Genomic DNA, 17,910 nt, shown 5'->3' on the forward strand with positions numbered 1-17,910 from the left:
CGCCGCCGCCGAGGCCCGCCCCACTGACCGTGGCGCCTGAAGGGGCGGAGGAAAGCGCTTCCGCGCAAGCGCATTCGCGTGCTCTCGCCTTCTAGAGAAGTTACTGCGCAGGTTCGCGTGGAACCTACGGAGAGACCAGTAGGTCTTGGAGGGGTAGGTTTGCCACTTTTCTGGACTTTTTACAATTTTTAATGCCACCGACTACTACTTACCGGACGCATGTGGTACACCGGCCACGATGCTAACCATACAATTACAGCGTTCACTCAACGTGAATGTATTGAACGATTCCTACGTAGCAGTGAGCACTTTGGGTCCCTAACCAGGTCCCAGGTACCTATCCCCATTTTATCGATGGCGAAACTGAGGTTCACGTTGATCAAGTCACTGGTCCCAAGATCATGCGACTAGAACGTGGGCGCTTCCTATTCTGTTTCACCTTTGTTTTTTTAACCTCTCTTTTAGGATTCCTTTGATGGGAGCAGAGAAATCGTTACCACATTTTCCACAATTTGTCCACCGCTTCCCACCCTCCAACCTGGTCTGCTCTTCTCCCCTTCCCAGAAAGTTTAGCGCACTTCGCAAGGCCGCGTTATGACTTTCGTGGAACCGCGACACATTGGCCTTGTGTTTGTGGAGGTGGGTAGATAGGTAGGTAGATAGATAACATATACATATGTATATTTATGTACAAACATACATATTCTTATATAGCTCACATTTTACAACTAAATTGGTATAGAGATGAATATATCAATGTTGTACAGCAAAACACTTTCTTTGACCTACAAGTTCATCTTTTTTTCCCTGACTTTTAAGAGCACTTAAAACATTTTTGTGGGCACCGTGCCTGTTGTAGCTAATGGATAAGACTGCCCTGTCTCAGTCACCCAAAATGAAGTTCAAGCTCTCTCTAGACACTGAAGAGCTTTCATAAGCTATCTTTGCTACAGACAAGTGAGATTTCTTTGGGAAAGTGCATGACAGGTTACAAACCTGTTATTTTTAGAAAGACCTGCGTGCGAATACCTCATTTTCATCTTACAAATGACCCACCATTGGGCATGTCACTTGATTTCTCAGATCCTCAATCTTTTCTGCAAAATAAGGATAATGATACCTATCACACATGGGTCCTTTTGAAAATTAAGTGAGGTAATATGTACAAAATGCTTGACATAAATATTTAATACATAGGAATGGCTATTATGTGATAATCCAGGATAAGGTAATATTGGAATCTCTTCTAGCCCTATAGGTCTATGCTTCTATTCCTATATTCTTTTTTCCCCCTGTATTCTTTAACTCCAATAAGTATAGTTTGTTTGCGGTCACAATTTAACATCTCTGAAATCAAGAAATTCGCCTATGCGAAGTAAATATGAAAGCTGTGGACGAATTGCCTTTACTTGTCCAACTGTGAGCTTAGGTCTGGCTAGAGAGTTTCTATATATCCAATTGTCACATGAATTGAAAACTTCATGTATAGCAAATGGTTAGGAAATGCTTCTGGAGTAAATGATTGCTCAGAGGCAGGGGAATGAAAGAGATGACCTTGAAAAAAATAATACCTAGGTTTCCATGTGCCATGCAGTGTTCTAAGCAGTTTCCTTGTATTGATGATTTGAGTTGGCAACCAAATTATAAGGTAGAGAGGACCATCATCCCCATTTTATTTATATTTTAGTTTTTTATTTTTATTTTTCGTCTCCCATTTTAAAGATAAGAAAACTGAGGTCCAGAGAAGTAGAGTAACTTGCCTGAAGCCACAACTAGGAAGTGACAGACCCAGGACTTGAATCTAGACAGCCTGGCTCCCAAGTCCATTCTCTGCCTCTCCTTCCCGTCTTGGCCTCTGGGGGAATTTGCATGAAGTCCCTCTGTGAAGTAGGAACTGACCTAGGAATCATGTATACTTTCTTATTTAATCCTTGCAACATCCCCATGAAGTCAGTACTATATTCACCCCATCTTATGAATGATAAAACTGTGTGTCATACAGGTCAGAAACTATAAAATACATAAATATTGGTAGCGCTGGGACTTGAACTCAGGCACGTATAACTTCAGAGCACCCATTCCTAAGCCCCATTCTAGACTTCATCCCTTATTTCCACTTGTTAGCAGCTTAAGTGTAGATTCCTTTTATTTTTTTAATGTTTATTTAATTTTGAAGGAGAGAGAGAGCATGAGTGGGGGAGGGCTTGGGGTGGGGGGGGGGAGAGATTGAGAGAGAGAGAGAAAGAGAATCCAAAGCAGTCTCCAGGCTCTGGATTGTCAGCACAGAGCCTGACACAGGTTCGAACTCAGGTGAGAACATGACCTGAGCCAGTGGGCCCCATTAAGTATAGATTTCTAATTGTTACTGAAGTCTGTGTGGAAGAGGTTACCCTGGATGCAGCATTGAAGAGAAACATTGTTGTGAATATAATGTGTCTATTACATGCTAAGCAATACAATTAAAGACTATAGATATTGTCAATTCTTGTAATAAATCACAATTTTCAAAGGAGAGGTGTATGTGATCAACTGCAGCATAATTAGAACTGTCCATTGGATGCCTGTTAGGGTTCCTAGTTAACTTTTTTCTTTAAGGCTGCTTATATGAAAAGAGATATATACACAAAATATTGGTTACAGCACTGTTTGTAAAAGACTAGAGACAAACTATCACTAGAGAGCTGTTATAATAAAATTTTTAATGTTTTTATTTATTTTTGAGACAGAGACAGAGCATGAGTGGGGGAGGGGCAGAGAGAGAGGGAGACACAGAATCCGAAGCAGGCTCCAGGCTCCGAGCTGTCAGCACAAAGCCCGACGCAGGGCTTGAACTCACAGACTGTGAGATCATGACCTGAGCTGAAGTCAGACGTTCAACCGACTAAGCCACCCAGGCGCCCCTAATAAATTTTAATACATCCATATTGTGTAATATATGCAGCAATTAAAAGACTGAGGCACATAGTATGTCCTGATATGGAACTATCTTTAAGGAATACTTCAAGTGAAAAAAATAAGAAAAGCAAATAGTATGCCGACATTCGTTAAACTATAAAAGAAAGGGGAGAGGCACCTGGGTGGCTGAGTCAGTTAAGCTTCTGGCTCTTGGTTTTGGCTTAGGTCGCGATCTCATGAACCATGAGGTGGAGCTCCACATGGGGCTCTGTGCTGACAGTGCAGAGCCTGCTTGGGATTCTCTCTCTCTCTCTCTCTCTCTCTCTCTCTGTGTGTGTGTGTGTGGCTCACCCACTCACACTTGCTCTCTCTCTCTCCCTCTCTCTCAAAATAAATGAATGGACATCTTTTTTGTAAGGGAGGGGGAAATATATAAATGGACATTGAGAGGGATTTTTCCTACTGTCCTGAAACTGCTGCTGAGGCCCAAATCTAAAAATCAAAAAGTACATAAGGTACCCACCGCCAGTTACTGGAACTAGCTGTCTTCCAGGAGGATATTTGAAGAGCCATTGGTTGGAGAAACCAGCCCTTCCACCAAGCCCTATCTCCACTCCGATACGCCCCGCCCATTCTCCATGCCCATCCCTTCTCCTCACAGATAAACCATCACCACTAATCAGTGGAAAGAATGGAGAGTTGAGAGGGAAGTCAGCCTTTGGGAAAGAGTGGTGTTCTGGAAAGAGACGTATCCCTTCCTGTCTCTCCATGGGGGGATTATATCCCTTCCTAGAAGCAAGGGAACAGGGGTCCAAGGGAATCACTAGTGAAGATTAGGTGTGCCTATAGGAAGAGGAGACTGGCAACTCCCCAGTAGCTATTTGAGCATCAGACTTACTGATATGCTCTACGCTGTTGCATCTCTGGCCAAGGAAAACACACGAGAGAGACCACATGGCAAGGGGCTTTGGATGGTATGGTGGAGGGCTGTAGATGGGGAGGCACTGCAACTGCCCCACCAACCCATACATACCTTGACTTTTCAGTCCTAGATTGGAGCTCGGCCAAGAGATGTTCATCATCGGCATGTGGTGTAAATGACACCAGCTGGCGGTCAGCTGGAAGATACAGCAAATGTCCAAGGGGCTACCCGTTCCTAGGGAGAGAGAATTGGGATCACTCCAGGTACTGATTCTTTGTCATATCTACCCATTCTTGTTTCATTTCTCCCTGTTTATATTTTTATAGTTTTTAATAAAAATCGATGTTTTCCTGGTCTTTATCTTTCTCCAGAGCCTAAAAATTTGAAGTTATTTTCAGATCTATCTATTGTGTGTATTTAAACCAAATTAGTTCATCTCCTAATTGGTTTTATAGGCTTAATTACATTGGTTAATTTTGCTCATGCATTTTAGAATTTTTGTTCCTAGTCTTAGGTTATATATTTTTTCCCTCTCTCTCTGTCTCTCTCTCTCTCTGTCTCTCTGTCTGTCCGTCTGTCTCTCTCTCTCTCCACTCACCCCGTTTTGTCCAGTGGTTTTGGAGTTGCCATAAATCTAGAACCAGATACTAAAATTTTGGTGTTCTAGTTCCTGGATGATATTGAAGACATAGCAAAACCAAAACAATCTGTACTCTGGATTTTATTTAAGAACCTAATTTTTAAGTGCATTTTTAAGTGTAGTTGGTTAATCTCCAGTGATACATAATTCAATTAAGTAAAAACAAACAAATAAAAAATACTACATCAACCAAAAAAGAAATAGCAATTGATGTACTTAAAAATTTAGCAGATTGACAGAGAAGTCATAATCAAGCACATGAGACTTTTTAGTCTCTGGATATGAAAAAGGATTCGATGCAAATTCATGATACAAAAGAAGAAAATAATGCATAAATGTAAGGATGAGTACATGATATGCTCAATTGGAAAAGAAATGCTGTGACCATTAAAATAGTCCCCCCTCCAACGTACCCATAGATCTTATACCAATCCCCCCAAACTGTAATCCTCTGGCATTACAGTTTATTAGGGCATGACTTCTCCTAACAACCACAGCAGAATTACATAAGGTGAAAAGTATACTTAAATTCCTCAGGAAAGCTCCACACTAGAGACTGTTTATTGTTTCTTAGTTTTCCTGTGCTGTCAGATCTGATGGCCATCTCTTTGGCTGACCACCAAAAGAAGTGAGCGGTTTAGATTTAGAGGCCATGTTACGTGAAAAAAATGTGCATCTCTCTTTTTTTTAAAAAAATGTTTCATTTTTGACAGACACAGAGAGACAGAACATGAGTGGGGGAGGGGCAGAGAGAGAGAGAGACACAGAATCCAAAGCAGGCTCCAGGCTCCCGAGCTATCAGCACAGAGCTCGATGTGGGGCTGAAACCCATGAACCATGAGATCATGACCTGAGCTGAAGTCTGACACTCAACCAGCTGAACCACCCAGGTGCCCCTAAAAAATGTGCATCTTTCAACTTTAGAATCACACTTACTATGGCAAATGACCACACCATGAGATCTACAGGATGAACTGAAATGTACTAAGAAAATAGCAGATTTGGCTCTTTTATCACATGCAGAATAGTATGATTTTCTTTATTGCTCTGTTGACCTTTTACATTTAGTTGAAATAATGTAGGTTAAAAGCGTGTGTGATGTGACACAAGTGTATCAAACTGATGGTGACTGTCACCATGGTACAAATATGGCAGGTGCTGTCAAGAACTGAGATTTTACCTTAGTTGCAAGCTAATAATTTAGCCTAATGCAGTTTCCTGGATAGAAGCAGAAGATGCAAAAAGACGCAAAACCTCTGGGTCAGAGACAAAGGACTGTATTATTCACAACAGTTCATGCAACACATACATCAACACTTTTGCCTCAGTTCTTGGCTGTCTGAACACACAATATGTTACAGGAAGGGAACTCTGAGCTTAGGGAAACCAAATCTTTCCTAGTGGAGAGTGAGCATTTCTGTCCTTTACTCTGAAGGGAAACTATTTCTATTTTCGAAGGCTCTTTGGTATATAAACATCCTTGAAAAAATAGTCTGGGAGGGACACCTGGGTGACTCAGTCCGTTAAGCGTCCGACTTCGGCTCGGGTCATGGTCTCACGGCCCCGTGTCCAGTTCTGTGCTGACAGCTCAGAGCCCAGAGCCTGCTTCGGATTCTGTGTCTCCTTTTCTCTCTGTTCCTCCTCTGCTCTCTCTCTCTCTCAAAAATAAATAAAGATTAAAAAAAGAAAAGAAAAAAATAGTCTGGGACAAATGATAGTCCTTGTGCTCACAAAGTGTGCAGAAACAACAAGAGACCCATGGAGGGTCGGCTTCCAATGGGGGCAAGATTTCAAATATTGTTGTACAATATTTGGTGAGTGAGTGGTATGCTGCGGATGAAAGAATATGGTTTTAAGAAGCATGGTGACTGTAGCTCCATTTCTAGCAAACATTTTATTAATTACCTGACATTAGTCAAATTACTTCTCAGATCCTAAACTATAAAATGGAATAATAAATGTACCCCAACGGAATTGTTGTCTAGGTCAACTGAGAAAGTGTAACTGAAAGTACCAGGCACAGTTATCTAGAATATTCCAAGCATCCAACAGATGCTCTATCCTTCTATCTTTCCCTCATTCACTGATTCCCTCATACATGTGAATCAGGCGCCAGAGCCTTACACCCCTCCTCGAAATCGGGAAGCAACTTCTTGGGCCCCTACCTGTGTTAGTTAGGATACATGGGTTCAGATGCTGTAACTATGGGACCAAAAAATGATAGAGGCTTTCACAAGGTAGAAGTTTACTCCTCTCTCACATAAAAGTTTGGATAGGTAGTCTAGGGGTGATATAGCAGCTTTCAGGTGACAATTTTTAAGCTCTTCCTTGGTTATTGCACTGCTACCCCCAAAACATAGCTTCCACCATCATGTCCCATTCCAGCCAGTAGAGGAGAGAGAAAGAAGTGGATAGAAAGTGCCTTCTCTTTCACGTATGACACAGAAGTTGTGCTCATCACTTCTACTCACATGGCATTGATGAGTCACGTGGCCACACCTAAATGCAAGGGACATTGGGAAATCTAGTCTTTATTCTGGGGAGGACTATTATTAATAGAAGGAGAGAAGAACAGATACTGAGAAACCTCTAGCCATTTCTGCCACACTGCCCTTTGCCTAAGAGGGGGCAGGCAATAGCGCTCGAAGGCCTGAGGAAGTTGGAGTTCTACTCTGAAGCCACCAAAGTAAGGATTGGAACTAGCAGCAGACCATGAAACTCTCCCACCAGTGTAATTCCCTCAGGCTACCCCATGTGGGCTCTCTGAGGGACTCTGAGTAAATAGCATCCCGATTACTTTGCCTGAGTTCTGAACAGGTTGGGGAAGAAAACAAAAAGATCGCCTTTACTAGTGATAAGAAGCCAGGCTGGCAAAGAAGCTTTCAGAGCTGGTAGCTGAAGGGCACCACTAATAATGAATCCCAGACCTGGGCTGCAAAGACTAGGACAGCTCCCACTGCTAAAGGGGGGCAGAACCCCAGGAGCGGCTCCCTCCCCGTAAGAAGGACAATGTTGAATAGGCACGACCGGGTGTTTTCAAATTTATCAAAAGAGCCATTCCTCATCTATGCAGGAATGGATAAAGCAGGGAGAGGAAGCAGGAAATGAGGTTAGAAAAAAACCCTTCCAATTGAAACCCAGACTGGAGAAAAGGGGTTCCCCTCTACCGTCTTTGGTGAACAAAGAGCGAGGCTTAGAAACAGCGGAAGAAGCAACCATAACAGAACCAACAACTACAAGAAGGACCCAAACTGACAGGTCAGAAATTACCCAACACCATAATTGGATTTGAGCCCCAGCCCGGCCTCTTAGGAGCTGTGTGCCTTTGGATAAGTTCCATGAGGTCTCTAATTCTTCATTTCCTTGCCTCCAAAATTAGGAAATCGTAGTATCTAATTCCTCCGGTGGTTGTGAAGAGAAGATGAGGTAAAGCATGCCAAGCTCTTAGCAGAGTGCCTGGTATGAAGAAGCCCACGGGAAACAGTAGTTGCAATTACATTTCTGAGGGCCCATCAGTAGCTCCTGAAGCAGTCTCTCCATGTCTGTTGGGAAAGAAAAACACCTTTATCTGCTGTCACAGCATTCAACTGAGATCAGAAGAGTTTCTGCAGAATAATAAAAGTAATTGGGAGAGGGAAAGACAACGGGACAAATGGGAGAACAAGACTCCCGTAGGTTCAGCTGATCAGAGAGACTGGCTGGAATAGGGTCCAGGGCAAAGGGTTGGGCCTTCCCTTTTCCGTTCCTGCTGTGCTGCCCCAAACACACACATTTTGGGAAGGGGTTGAGAGGGGATAGGGCCCACGTATTTGAACCTCCCTGGCATACTGTGAGGTCTAATTAGGTGGTCTCTGACCCTGTCAATTCCCTCCTTAAACACTCCCTCCCCTCCCCCCGCCAAACCCTCACATAGCAGTTAATGTTTTAAGTTTTTTTTAATGGATGGTACTTCTGTTTAAAACTTTAAAGTCTGCTGGATAAGGGAATCTGAGGTTTCAGAAGTTCTGTGTTCTCTTCCCAAGAAAGCTATGAGAGCTACTATGAGAGCCAAGCTATGAGAGGCTGTCAGGTGATCACACATCACAGTTAACAGGGCATTCGCTCGTCAGTGATTCACTCTTCAGTGACTAATGATTGTACTTGGACTTGAGCTCCTCTCTCCTCCTGTCCATTGGAGCCCCTCAGGGCCCCCATCCTGTTTTTCTGCTCAGCCTCGAATACTGGCGGACCAGAAAGGGTCCATGGACGCCTTTTGAGCCAAGCCTCCATTATGCAGAAGGGAAAACAGAGATCTGAGATGTTAACTGACTTGGTCAGCAGTTGCTTAGCAAGCCAGTTTAGACCTATGATGAAAAACCAGGCTTTGGATTCCTAATCTATTGCTTTTCTAACACTTAAATTCCAACTCTGTAGCCTATTAGCTCTTAGATTTGGGCAAGCTTTTGAATCTCTCTGGGCCTTAGTTTCCTCGTCTGTAAAATAGGTATATGGTACCCCATTTTGGATTGTTGTGAAGGTTAGGAATATATCTAAAATCCCTCTCCACCATAACCTGCCCCCCTTATTCCCATCCTTCTTGGGTGGCCACGATGTCAGGTCCCTCCTGGAGGAGATCCCTGCAGACTCCAAGCTTAAATCTGGGCACTGCTGCTGATTTCCCTGGGAGAAGAGGGACTAGCACTTCAGTATAGGTGAGGACTGAGTTATTTTAGAATCCCCAAAACACAGCATCTGTGACACAAATGAAACTTTTGAGAGCAGATAGACATAATTTTAATGAACTGTTAGGCTTAAAAGTCTTCATCTCTCATTCTTTGGTCTTGCTAAAGAACCTTTTCTTCTCCAGATATTGGAGAGAAAACAGGGAAAAGGGAATGTGAAGGAAAAATTCTTTCTTGCCTTTGAATGTATTCTGGGTTTTACAGGTTTAATGTCTGACCTCCCTCACCGTGAACTAAGGAGGAAAGGTACATTTGTGTTACTGCTTTATACCTGATACAAGATGTAAAACAGAATGTATGTACAAGATGTAAAAACAGAAACAACAAGTGATCTGTTTCATCGATAAATGAATACAGGGCAGCTGGGCTTCCCTAAGTGAAGGGTGCCTTCTAACAGTCTCTGGATTTTTTTTTTAAGTTTATTGTATTATTTGATGCCTTCAAACAATCTTTGTTTGTTTTTTAAGCATATTTAGTTTTGGGAGAGAGAGAGAGGTAGGGGAGGGGCACAGAGAGAGGGAGAGAGAGAGAATTCCCAAGCAGGCTCTGCATTCTCAGCCTGGAGCTGGACGTGGGGCTTGAACCCAGGAATAGCAAGATAATGACCTGAGCTGAAGTCAAGAGTCAGATGCTTAACCCACTGAGCCACCCAGGCGCCTGCAAACAGTCTCTGTTTTAGGACAATAGCTGGAGTTGCTGGTTTTCAAATCTATTAGGACAACTACTTCCTGTTTCCGGGATTCTTACATCTATTCTGGTACCGAAATGAAAAAGCTGGCAGAACGGAGCATTTCAGACATGCTCCACAAGAGGGTGTAATAGGCCCATGCCAGGCCAGCTCCCCAGTCAGAACTCCTGGTCTTCGGTCAGTGGTCCCAGTTGTGTTGCACAGATCTGGTTTGGCAGTTGTATGTCCTTGGGCCTCTGTTTTAGTTCCTCTCTTTTCCGAACTCAGGAGGAAGTGCAGAAGCTTTGAGAGTCAAGTGTACTTGGATTAAAATCCTGGCTTTGTCATTAGTGGAGACATTGGCCAATGAGTTAGCATCCTGAGCTATTGTATTAGTGATCGGTAACTTCTTCCCAAGGCTGGGGAATCACAGAAAAATAGACTTTTGGTGCAAGAAGGGACCTTCAAGATTGGCCAGTAGAATCCCCACATTTCACATATGGGGAAACTGAGGCCCAGGCTAGACCAGAACCCAAGACTCTGAACACTTGAGCCTATGCTTTCCGTGCTATACCCAGCTGCCCCCTTCAAAAACACATCAAGCATTAGACACTCATCAATGAACAAATGAATGAAAGGTAAACAACCCCTTAACTAACAAGTCTGCGCCTTTGTAGAGCAAGGGCTGTGGATCCAGACAGAAGCATGGAGTGGAGTGCTACATCCATCATCCAGCTTCAGTGGTGACTAACTTGAGCAAGTTACTTGCCCTTTGGTACCTCACTTTCCTCATCACAGCAGGGGAGGCGGGAAATAATTGGGGAAATAATACCTCAAAGGTATTGTGAGGATTCAGTGAGCTCACACGTTAAGTGCTCAGCTCAGTGCCTGGCACCTAGTAGGCAATGGGGCAGTGTCGGTTCTTATCATCTAAGCCATGTAACCTTTCTGAGCCTCAGTGTTCTCATCTGTAGCGTGAGGTTTTTATATAATGTTGTGAGGAGGATTAAGTGGTTGAATCTTTCCTTGCCTCTTTTAGCTTCTGATGGTGGCTGTCAATCCTCACTCTTGCTTGGCTTCAAGGTACATTGTTCCGATCTCTGCTTCCGTCATCAGCCACATGGCATTTTTCCACTGGTGTTTCTGTGTCCCTTGTCTCTGCTTGTAAGGACACAGTTCGTATTGGATGAAGGGCCTCTCTTGCTCCAGCATGACCTCGTCTTAATTGCATCTGTGAAGACTCTGTATCCAAATTAGGTCAAATTCACAGGTATTAAGGGTGAGGACTATTTCAACATACCTGATGTGGGACACAATTCAAGCCACATTGCCCATTAAAAGATTTTCAAAAAACTCTGAAATTTTACGAGTTCTTCCAATTTATTAATAATATTTATAATTTATGTATAAGTTGACATGATTACAATTAATTTTATTTTGTTGGTCTGTATAATGTTATTTATTATAAATATTATATAAATTCAAATTCTACTAATACGTTATTGATTAAATTATTTAAATCGAGTAGTTATAATTTGTGAACTGTTAGAACAGTTAATTAGTTAAAAAAAAAAAAACGAGGTGTGTCAAACAAAGCATTTCTGTGGATCTGAAAGGTGCTCGGACCGTCACTTTTCAACCCCCGGTTCATGGACTGTCAGGGTGGTCTTCCCACAAAGCAGATATGATGCTGTTACTCCCTCCATGATGGCCAATAGCCGACAAATGGCCCCTTCCAAAGAACACTTTCAGCTACATCTCCCCAGTCCTCTTATAAAGCCTGTGCTCAGGTGTGGCTCCCCCGTCTTAACCTGACCCAGGACAGATCTTCACTGCCAGACCTTTACTTACGTGTTTCCTCCAGAAATAGTCCCCGTCTTTCCCATCCCCCCTCCAACCACCAACATACCCCCAAGTTCCTTCTGCTACACATCATTCAAGGCCCAGCTCAAAAGCCACTTCCTCTGTGAAACCTGCCAGACTCAATTCTGTCCCCCCACCCCCAGGTCCATGTATTTGCAGTACCTCATTTGTGCATTTGCAGTACGTCCCCCAGTTTTCCCAGTATCATAGTGAGGTTCTACCATTAGCCGCTTCTCCCACAAGGCTAGAACGCCTGGAAGTCAGGAACTTACTTTGGTCATTGTATTAATTTGCTGGGACTGTGACAAAAATTCTTTGCTTGAGCTAACTTTGGTCACCCTCCTGGACCTTCTCTTAGACCCATCTGTGCATTTTGCTATAAAATCCAGTTTTAGTAAGAACCCTACTAAGTCATTTTAGCAAGAACCCCCAACTCTTGATACCTGATCACCCTCACCGTCCAATCAGGTTCCTCATCCTCCACCATCCATCGAGTGATATCTCAACACTGGGCCTGTCTTCAATTAAAATCCTGTTAGGTCGATATAGCCAGTAGCCCCCCTAATCCTTGTTGTTTCCTCTTAGTAAATTTCCATTCCCTGACCCCACGCTACTCCCTGGCTACAAATTCCTACTAGCCCGTGGTGTGCTTGGAGTTGAGCCCATCTCTTTCCCCCATTGTAAAATCCCATCACAGCCCCTATACCTAAGACTATAGTCCAGAATAAAGGCTTCCTTACCATCCTGAACAAGTGTTACTGAATTTTTTTTTTTCATTTACAGATGCCATAACAAATATCACAGATTGGGTGGCTTAAACAACAGAAATTTATTTTCTCACAATTCTGGAGGCTGAAAGTCCAAGACCAAGATGTCTGGGGGTTGATTTCTTCTGAGGCCTCACTCCTCAGCTTGCTGATGGCCGTCTTCTCCCTGTGTCTTCACGTGGTCTTCCCTGTGTGTGTCTCTGGGTCCCAAATTTCCTCTGCCTATAAGGAGGCTAGTCGTGTTTGATTAGGGCCCATCCTGATGACCTCGTGTTGGCTTCATTACCTCTTAAAAACCTTATCTCCAGATACAGCCACGTTCTCAGGTACTGACATTAGGGCTATCATCATATGATTTGGGGATGGAACACAATTCAGCTCATGACCGTCATTTTTAATTTTTTAATAAGCCAAATAATATAGAAACTTATTATTACTACTACCTCAAACAATACAGGTAAAGCTAAAGTCCCCTGTTTCCCTACCTGACTCTACCCAATCATTAACACTGCTATCAGATCTATTTCTAAGCCTCTGTACGTATGGATGCATATACATGAAGATATAACTTTGCTGTTTTTTTCTTTTACGTAAACAAGATCATATTGTCCATTTTGTTTTTGCAAACCTCCTTCTCTTTCTTCTCTTCCTCCTCCTCCTCCTCCTTCTTCTCCTCCTTCTTCTCCTTCTTCTCTTTTTTTTTCTCCTTCTCCTTCTCCTCCTCCTCCTTCTCCTCCTCCTCCTCCTCCTCCTCCTCCATCTCCTTCTCCTTCTCTTTCTCCTTCTCCTTCTTCGTATGTATCTATCCCATTGCTGCCCTGCCCCAGGGCTTAAGCATGTTCAGGCATTTGTTGAAATATTGAAAAGAATGAAAGCATGGAGTGTAATTTTGCTATGAATTTTCTGGCAGTCACCTCATATTATAGTCTCATTTTCCTTGTGTGTAAAGTGGAGGACAATAACTATAATACTCATCTCCTCGTTGTTTGGCTATTAGTAGTTATCCTTCACCTTACTTATTTTTGTTTTTATTTGTTTATTTTTTTAAGTAGGCTTCACGCCCAACGTGGAGCCCAAGGTGGGGCCCAACATGGGGCCTGAACTCACAACCCTGAGATCAAGACCCAAGCTAAGATCAAGGGTTGGACGCTCAACCAACTGAGCCGTCCAGGTGCACCAGTTATCCTTCACTTTAATACTCAGCCAGTATTGTCCAAACACCTGTCCTGCATGACCATCAGAGGTCCAGTATCCTTATTCAGTTTTACTTCCTTGACATTTCTTCCAACCCAGGGAACCCTTTAATTTTCCACAATCCATCCTAGTATGTTGCTAATTTCTGTTGACCAGGCAGCTCATCTGCTGGCCTGTCTGCAGCTGTTCTCTCCGCTCTCCTTTTGCTCAGAGACCCAGACTACTAACTCAGTTCCCCAAAGCATACCTAACACTGCAAGGTTTAGCTTAAGGAATTTTACCAATGCCTTCCTGATAGCATCATTATCATCCTCATTATTATCACCATTATTATCTCTCAGAGAAGCCTCTGGATTCACTTCTGCCAGCATTTCCCTTTCACAGCTGAGGAATCAGGCGTTCAGAGAGGGTGAGGGACTTTCCCAAAGTCACTCAGCTAGTTGGTGGGAGAGCAGGGCCCCGTCCAAAGTCTGGCTTATAGTGGAGGAACCACATCTCATTGGAGCTGCTTCACACAAAGGCATTAAGTCACTGAACCACATTGTGCGATAGTCATTCTATTTTCCATTATCTTCCATTTCCTCTGAATAAATCGGGAAAGCCTCCTGGAGTATCTAATATCCTTGTAAAAGTTCTCTAACACGTGCTAGTCTCCCTTTCTAACAAGAGAGCAGGCAACAGTATCTAGCTAGAGTTTAATCACACTGTTTTGTTTTCCTTGTATTTATTTTTATGGAAATGATGCTGATTTCCCATTGATGTAACCTCATAAATGTCTTTATTATTGAAAGTGAGTAGACTTACAGAAAAATATTAAGTGAACAGTAATGTAGGTAGTCCATTGAAATGGCAAAATTGTGCAATTTGGGGCCTCAAGGCTAGGGAACACTGCACATAACAATGAGGAACTTAAGACCGGATGCCAGAATCCATGGCCTGGCCTGGCCTGGCCCCCTCAGTCCCCGGGAAGGGGGATGGCGCCTCTCTCCCCAGTTCCTGGCAGGAACCACAAGGAGAGGCCCCTTGACCCAGCCGAGCTCCAGCCCCAAGAAGAGCCAATTCCAGACCCACTAGGAGCTCAGCCTTTCCTTTATGCCGCCTTATTGTCCCACAGGGCTTCATTTCAAGGGAGATCTCCATCTCTCTTCATGTAACAAAAGTCCCCAGCACTGTTTTTCCTCAAACAAAAAAAGTGCAGTCCGTTTTCTCTTCCAGTGTAATTAAAATGGCAGGCAGCTTTGCAATGGCAATTTATTAAAGGTCTGTAAACTGTTCAGTCACAAGAGTAGACTCCCTTTCCTGGCTCAGCCACCAGATGGGGGAGGGGTGTGCTAACAGCTCCCTCCCCACCCCCACCCCCACCCCCTGCCCCATTCTGTGAGAAGACTTTTCCTAAAGCACAGCCCTGACCTTGGCCCTGGCTTGTTCTGTTCAACATGCCTGCTTCTCTTGGGCTAGTCTTCTTGGCTTAGCATTGGAGGCCCCTCACAGTCAACCCACTATGGTGAGTAGAAGCTCATTAGGCCAGAACTTGGGATTCTGGGGTTCTCTAGAGTGACTCCTAATTTGCTCTGTGACCTCTGCTGTTTCCTTCCCCTCTCCAGGCTTGTTTTCATTTCAGTAGTAGGAAGGGATCAGAGTCTCCTCCAGGGCTGACTTTCTGTTTCTGTGGTTGGAACCTGAATTAACTGACCAGCTCAAGATCAAAGAGGCTGAAAGAGCCGGCACTGAAGTCCAAGCCTCAGACTTGACCACCCCCAGCCCAGTCACTAAGAAGACTTTGAGGCTTTGCCCCTTGAGATTGTTCTGGGCCTGAGTGCCCTATGTCAGGAAAAACAGGTCTGCTGGTAATTAAACTGGGCTCCCCACTTCCCAAGGGGTTTCCTTACCTAAATAACCAAACACAGAGCCCTGGAGAGTGAGGAAGCTGCTCACACTTGACCTCTTTTAACTCTCTCTCATCCCATCCCAAATGACTGGTTCCAGCAGGAGAGTTTTCTGTTATGTCTTTTAAAAAGGAGAATGTTTTTAGGGCGCCTGGGTGGCTCAGTCGGTTAAACACCCGATTTCGGCTCGGGTCATGGCCTCACGATTTGTGAGTTAGAGCCCCATGTTGGGCTCTGTGCTGACAGCTCGGAGCCTGGGGCCTGCTTCGGATTCTGTGTCTCCCTGTCTCTCTGGCCCTTCCCCTCTTGAGCTCTGTCTCTCTCTCTCTCTCTCTCAAAAATAAATAAACATTAAAAAAAAAAGACTATGTTATTTTTAAAAAAAATGAAAACTATGTAATTAAAAAAAAGAATGTTTTTGTTTTGTTTTGTTTTTAACTTGTCATAAAACAGATGTTCAGGGGGCGCCTGGGTGGCGCAGTCGGTTAAGCGTCCGACTTCAGCCAGGTCACGATCTCGCAGTCCGTGAGTTCGAGCCCCGCGTCAGGCTCTGGGCTGATGGCTCGGAGCCTGGAGCCTGTTTCCGATTCTGTGTCTCCCTCTCTCTCTGCCCCTCCCCCGTTCATGCTCTGTCTCTCTCTGTCCCAAAAATAAATAAAAAACGTTGAAAAAAAACCAAAACAAACAAACAAAAAAAACAGATGTTCATCATGAAAATTTTTGGACAGTATAGAAATGTACAAAGAAGAGAGTCAAAGTCAACTGAAATAGAGTAAAACCTTGGATTGCGAGTAACTTGTTCTGCGAGTGTTCCTCAAGACAGGCAAACGTTTCTAATAAATTTTAACATAATAAACAAGCGATGTCTTGCAATACAAGTAGTACAAACAGGTAGTATGTGGCACTGAATGTCACATGATCACAGCTGAGCCAATAGTTCTTCTCTCTCTTGCTGCGAGATTGTGGGTGATGTCTCCCATGCTCAGATGCTCAGTCTCAGGCTATGGTGTTTGGCAGAAATCAGTGATTTTTCAGAACGTTGGAAGGGGTGCCCACAACTGGCACTAGTGCATTTTTTGTCACTTCAGAGCACCTATGGATGGTCCTTTGCTTTTCCATAGAAGGATAAGCTTAGGAATGCTTTGCTTCATTCTAGGTCATTGGATAGGTTCCTTGTTAAAGTTGCACGAAAAGAAGAAGATTCCATTGAGCCAATAGAGAGCAGTGATTCCATTGGTGACAGTGAAAGTCGTCCTACACAATAACCTTCCTCTCTCTTGTCTCCCTCACACCAGCCACGAAGGTTTTCAAAGGGAAGTGCAGGTTAATTTATTTATTTTTCTTTATATTTTGTATTTTCTTTATTATATTACAGTATTGCGATAATTTTTGTATGAATATGTTTGGATTGTGGAACAAATCATCTGAGTTTCCATGATTTCTTCTGGGGAAATTTGTTTTGATATTCAAGTGCTTTGGCTTATAAGCATATTTCCGGAACAATTTATGCTCGTGGACCAAGGTTTTACTGTATTATTTACCTACCCCTGCTCAAGATATTCTTTTTTTTTCAAGATTTTATTTTTAAGTAATCTCTATATCCAATGGGGAGCTCGAACTTACAACCCCTGAGATCAAGAGTCACACGCTCCACTGACAGCCAGCCAGGCACCCGCCTGAGATAGTCTTCATAAACATTTTTATGTTCATCCTTCTTGGCTTTCTCTAAGGAATATAAAGACATGTATCTCTATAGTGAAGATAGGATCATACTAGAAACACTGTTACAATTTTTAAAAAGTCAATATCGTGACTCACTTACAAACATAAAATGAACACTTGTCAAAGATTGTAATTTTTTTAAAGATTTTATTTTTAAGTAATCTCTACATCGAACATGGGCCTTGAACTTAAAACCTTGAGATCAGGCATTGCATGCTCTACTGATTGAGCCAGCCAGGTGCCCCTGTCAAAGATTGTATTTAACAGTAATTAATGAAAGAACCAATAATAAACTAAAGCTAGTTCAAAGGAGAATCAGATCTATCTAGATCTAGATCTATACATAAATTTGCCAATAGATGCAGAGTCAGTTATTATCTTTAGAGCAATAAAGTGGTGTTTGAAATCATCTCTTAAAATTGTACATTTTCAGGCCAAGATCAATTTGCATTTCTGTGGGCAAGAATAGTTCGCATTACCGTAACTTTTCTGAAATTTGCAGGGCTGTGAAATAGCCTAGTCAAAGACAGTGAAAGACTTAGACCCCTGTAGAATCAAGTATAGCATCCAATATTCCATTGAAAGGACACTCAGTAAACTTCCAAATTTTCACCCAAACGTATATTATGGTTA

General features: G+C 43.1%; 1 long non-coding RNA gene across 5 annotated transcripts in view; it reads left to right on the forward strand.

The window, feature by feature from the left end:
* Positions 1–15: 15 nt before the first annotated feature.
* Positions 16–17,910, forward strand: part of LOC144614131 (uncharacterized) — a 42,535-nt gene continuing 24,640 nt past the window's right edge. The window contains exons 1-5 of one of the 5 annotated variants that reach the window (XR_013551678.2): positions 16–333; positions 466–651; positions 3,942–4,080; positions 7,837–8,078; positions 10,885–11,207. This is a non-coding gene — a long non-coding RNA (uncharacterized LOC144614131). Of the gene's footprint in view, positions 334–465; positions 652–3,941; positions 4,081–7,836; positions 8,079–10,884; positions 11,208–13,524; positions 14,230–17,910 lie in introns of those variants that run through there. The other 4 variants (XR_013551681.2, XR_013551680.2, XR_013551677.2 and 1 more) reach the window with 4 other exon arrangements.

Source organism: Panthera onca, chromosome D4, assembly GCF_046562875.1.
Source record: "Panthera onca isolate mPanOnc1 chromosome D4, mPanOnc1 haplotype 2, whole genome shotgun sequence".
NCBI lineage: Eukaryota > Metazoa > Chordata > Mammalia > Carnivora > Felidae > Panthera > Panthera onca.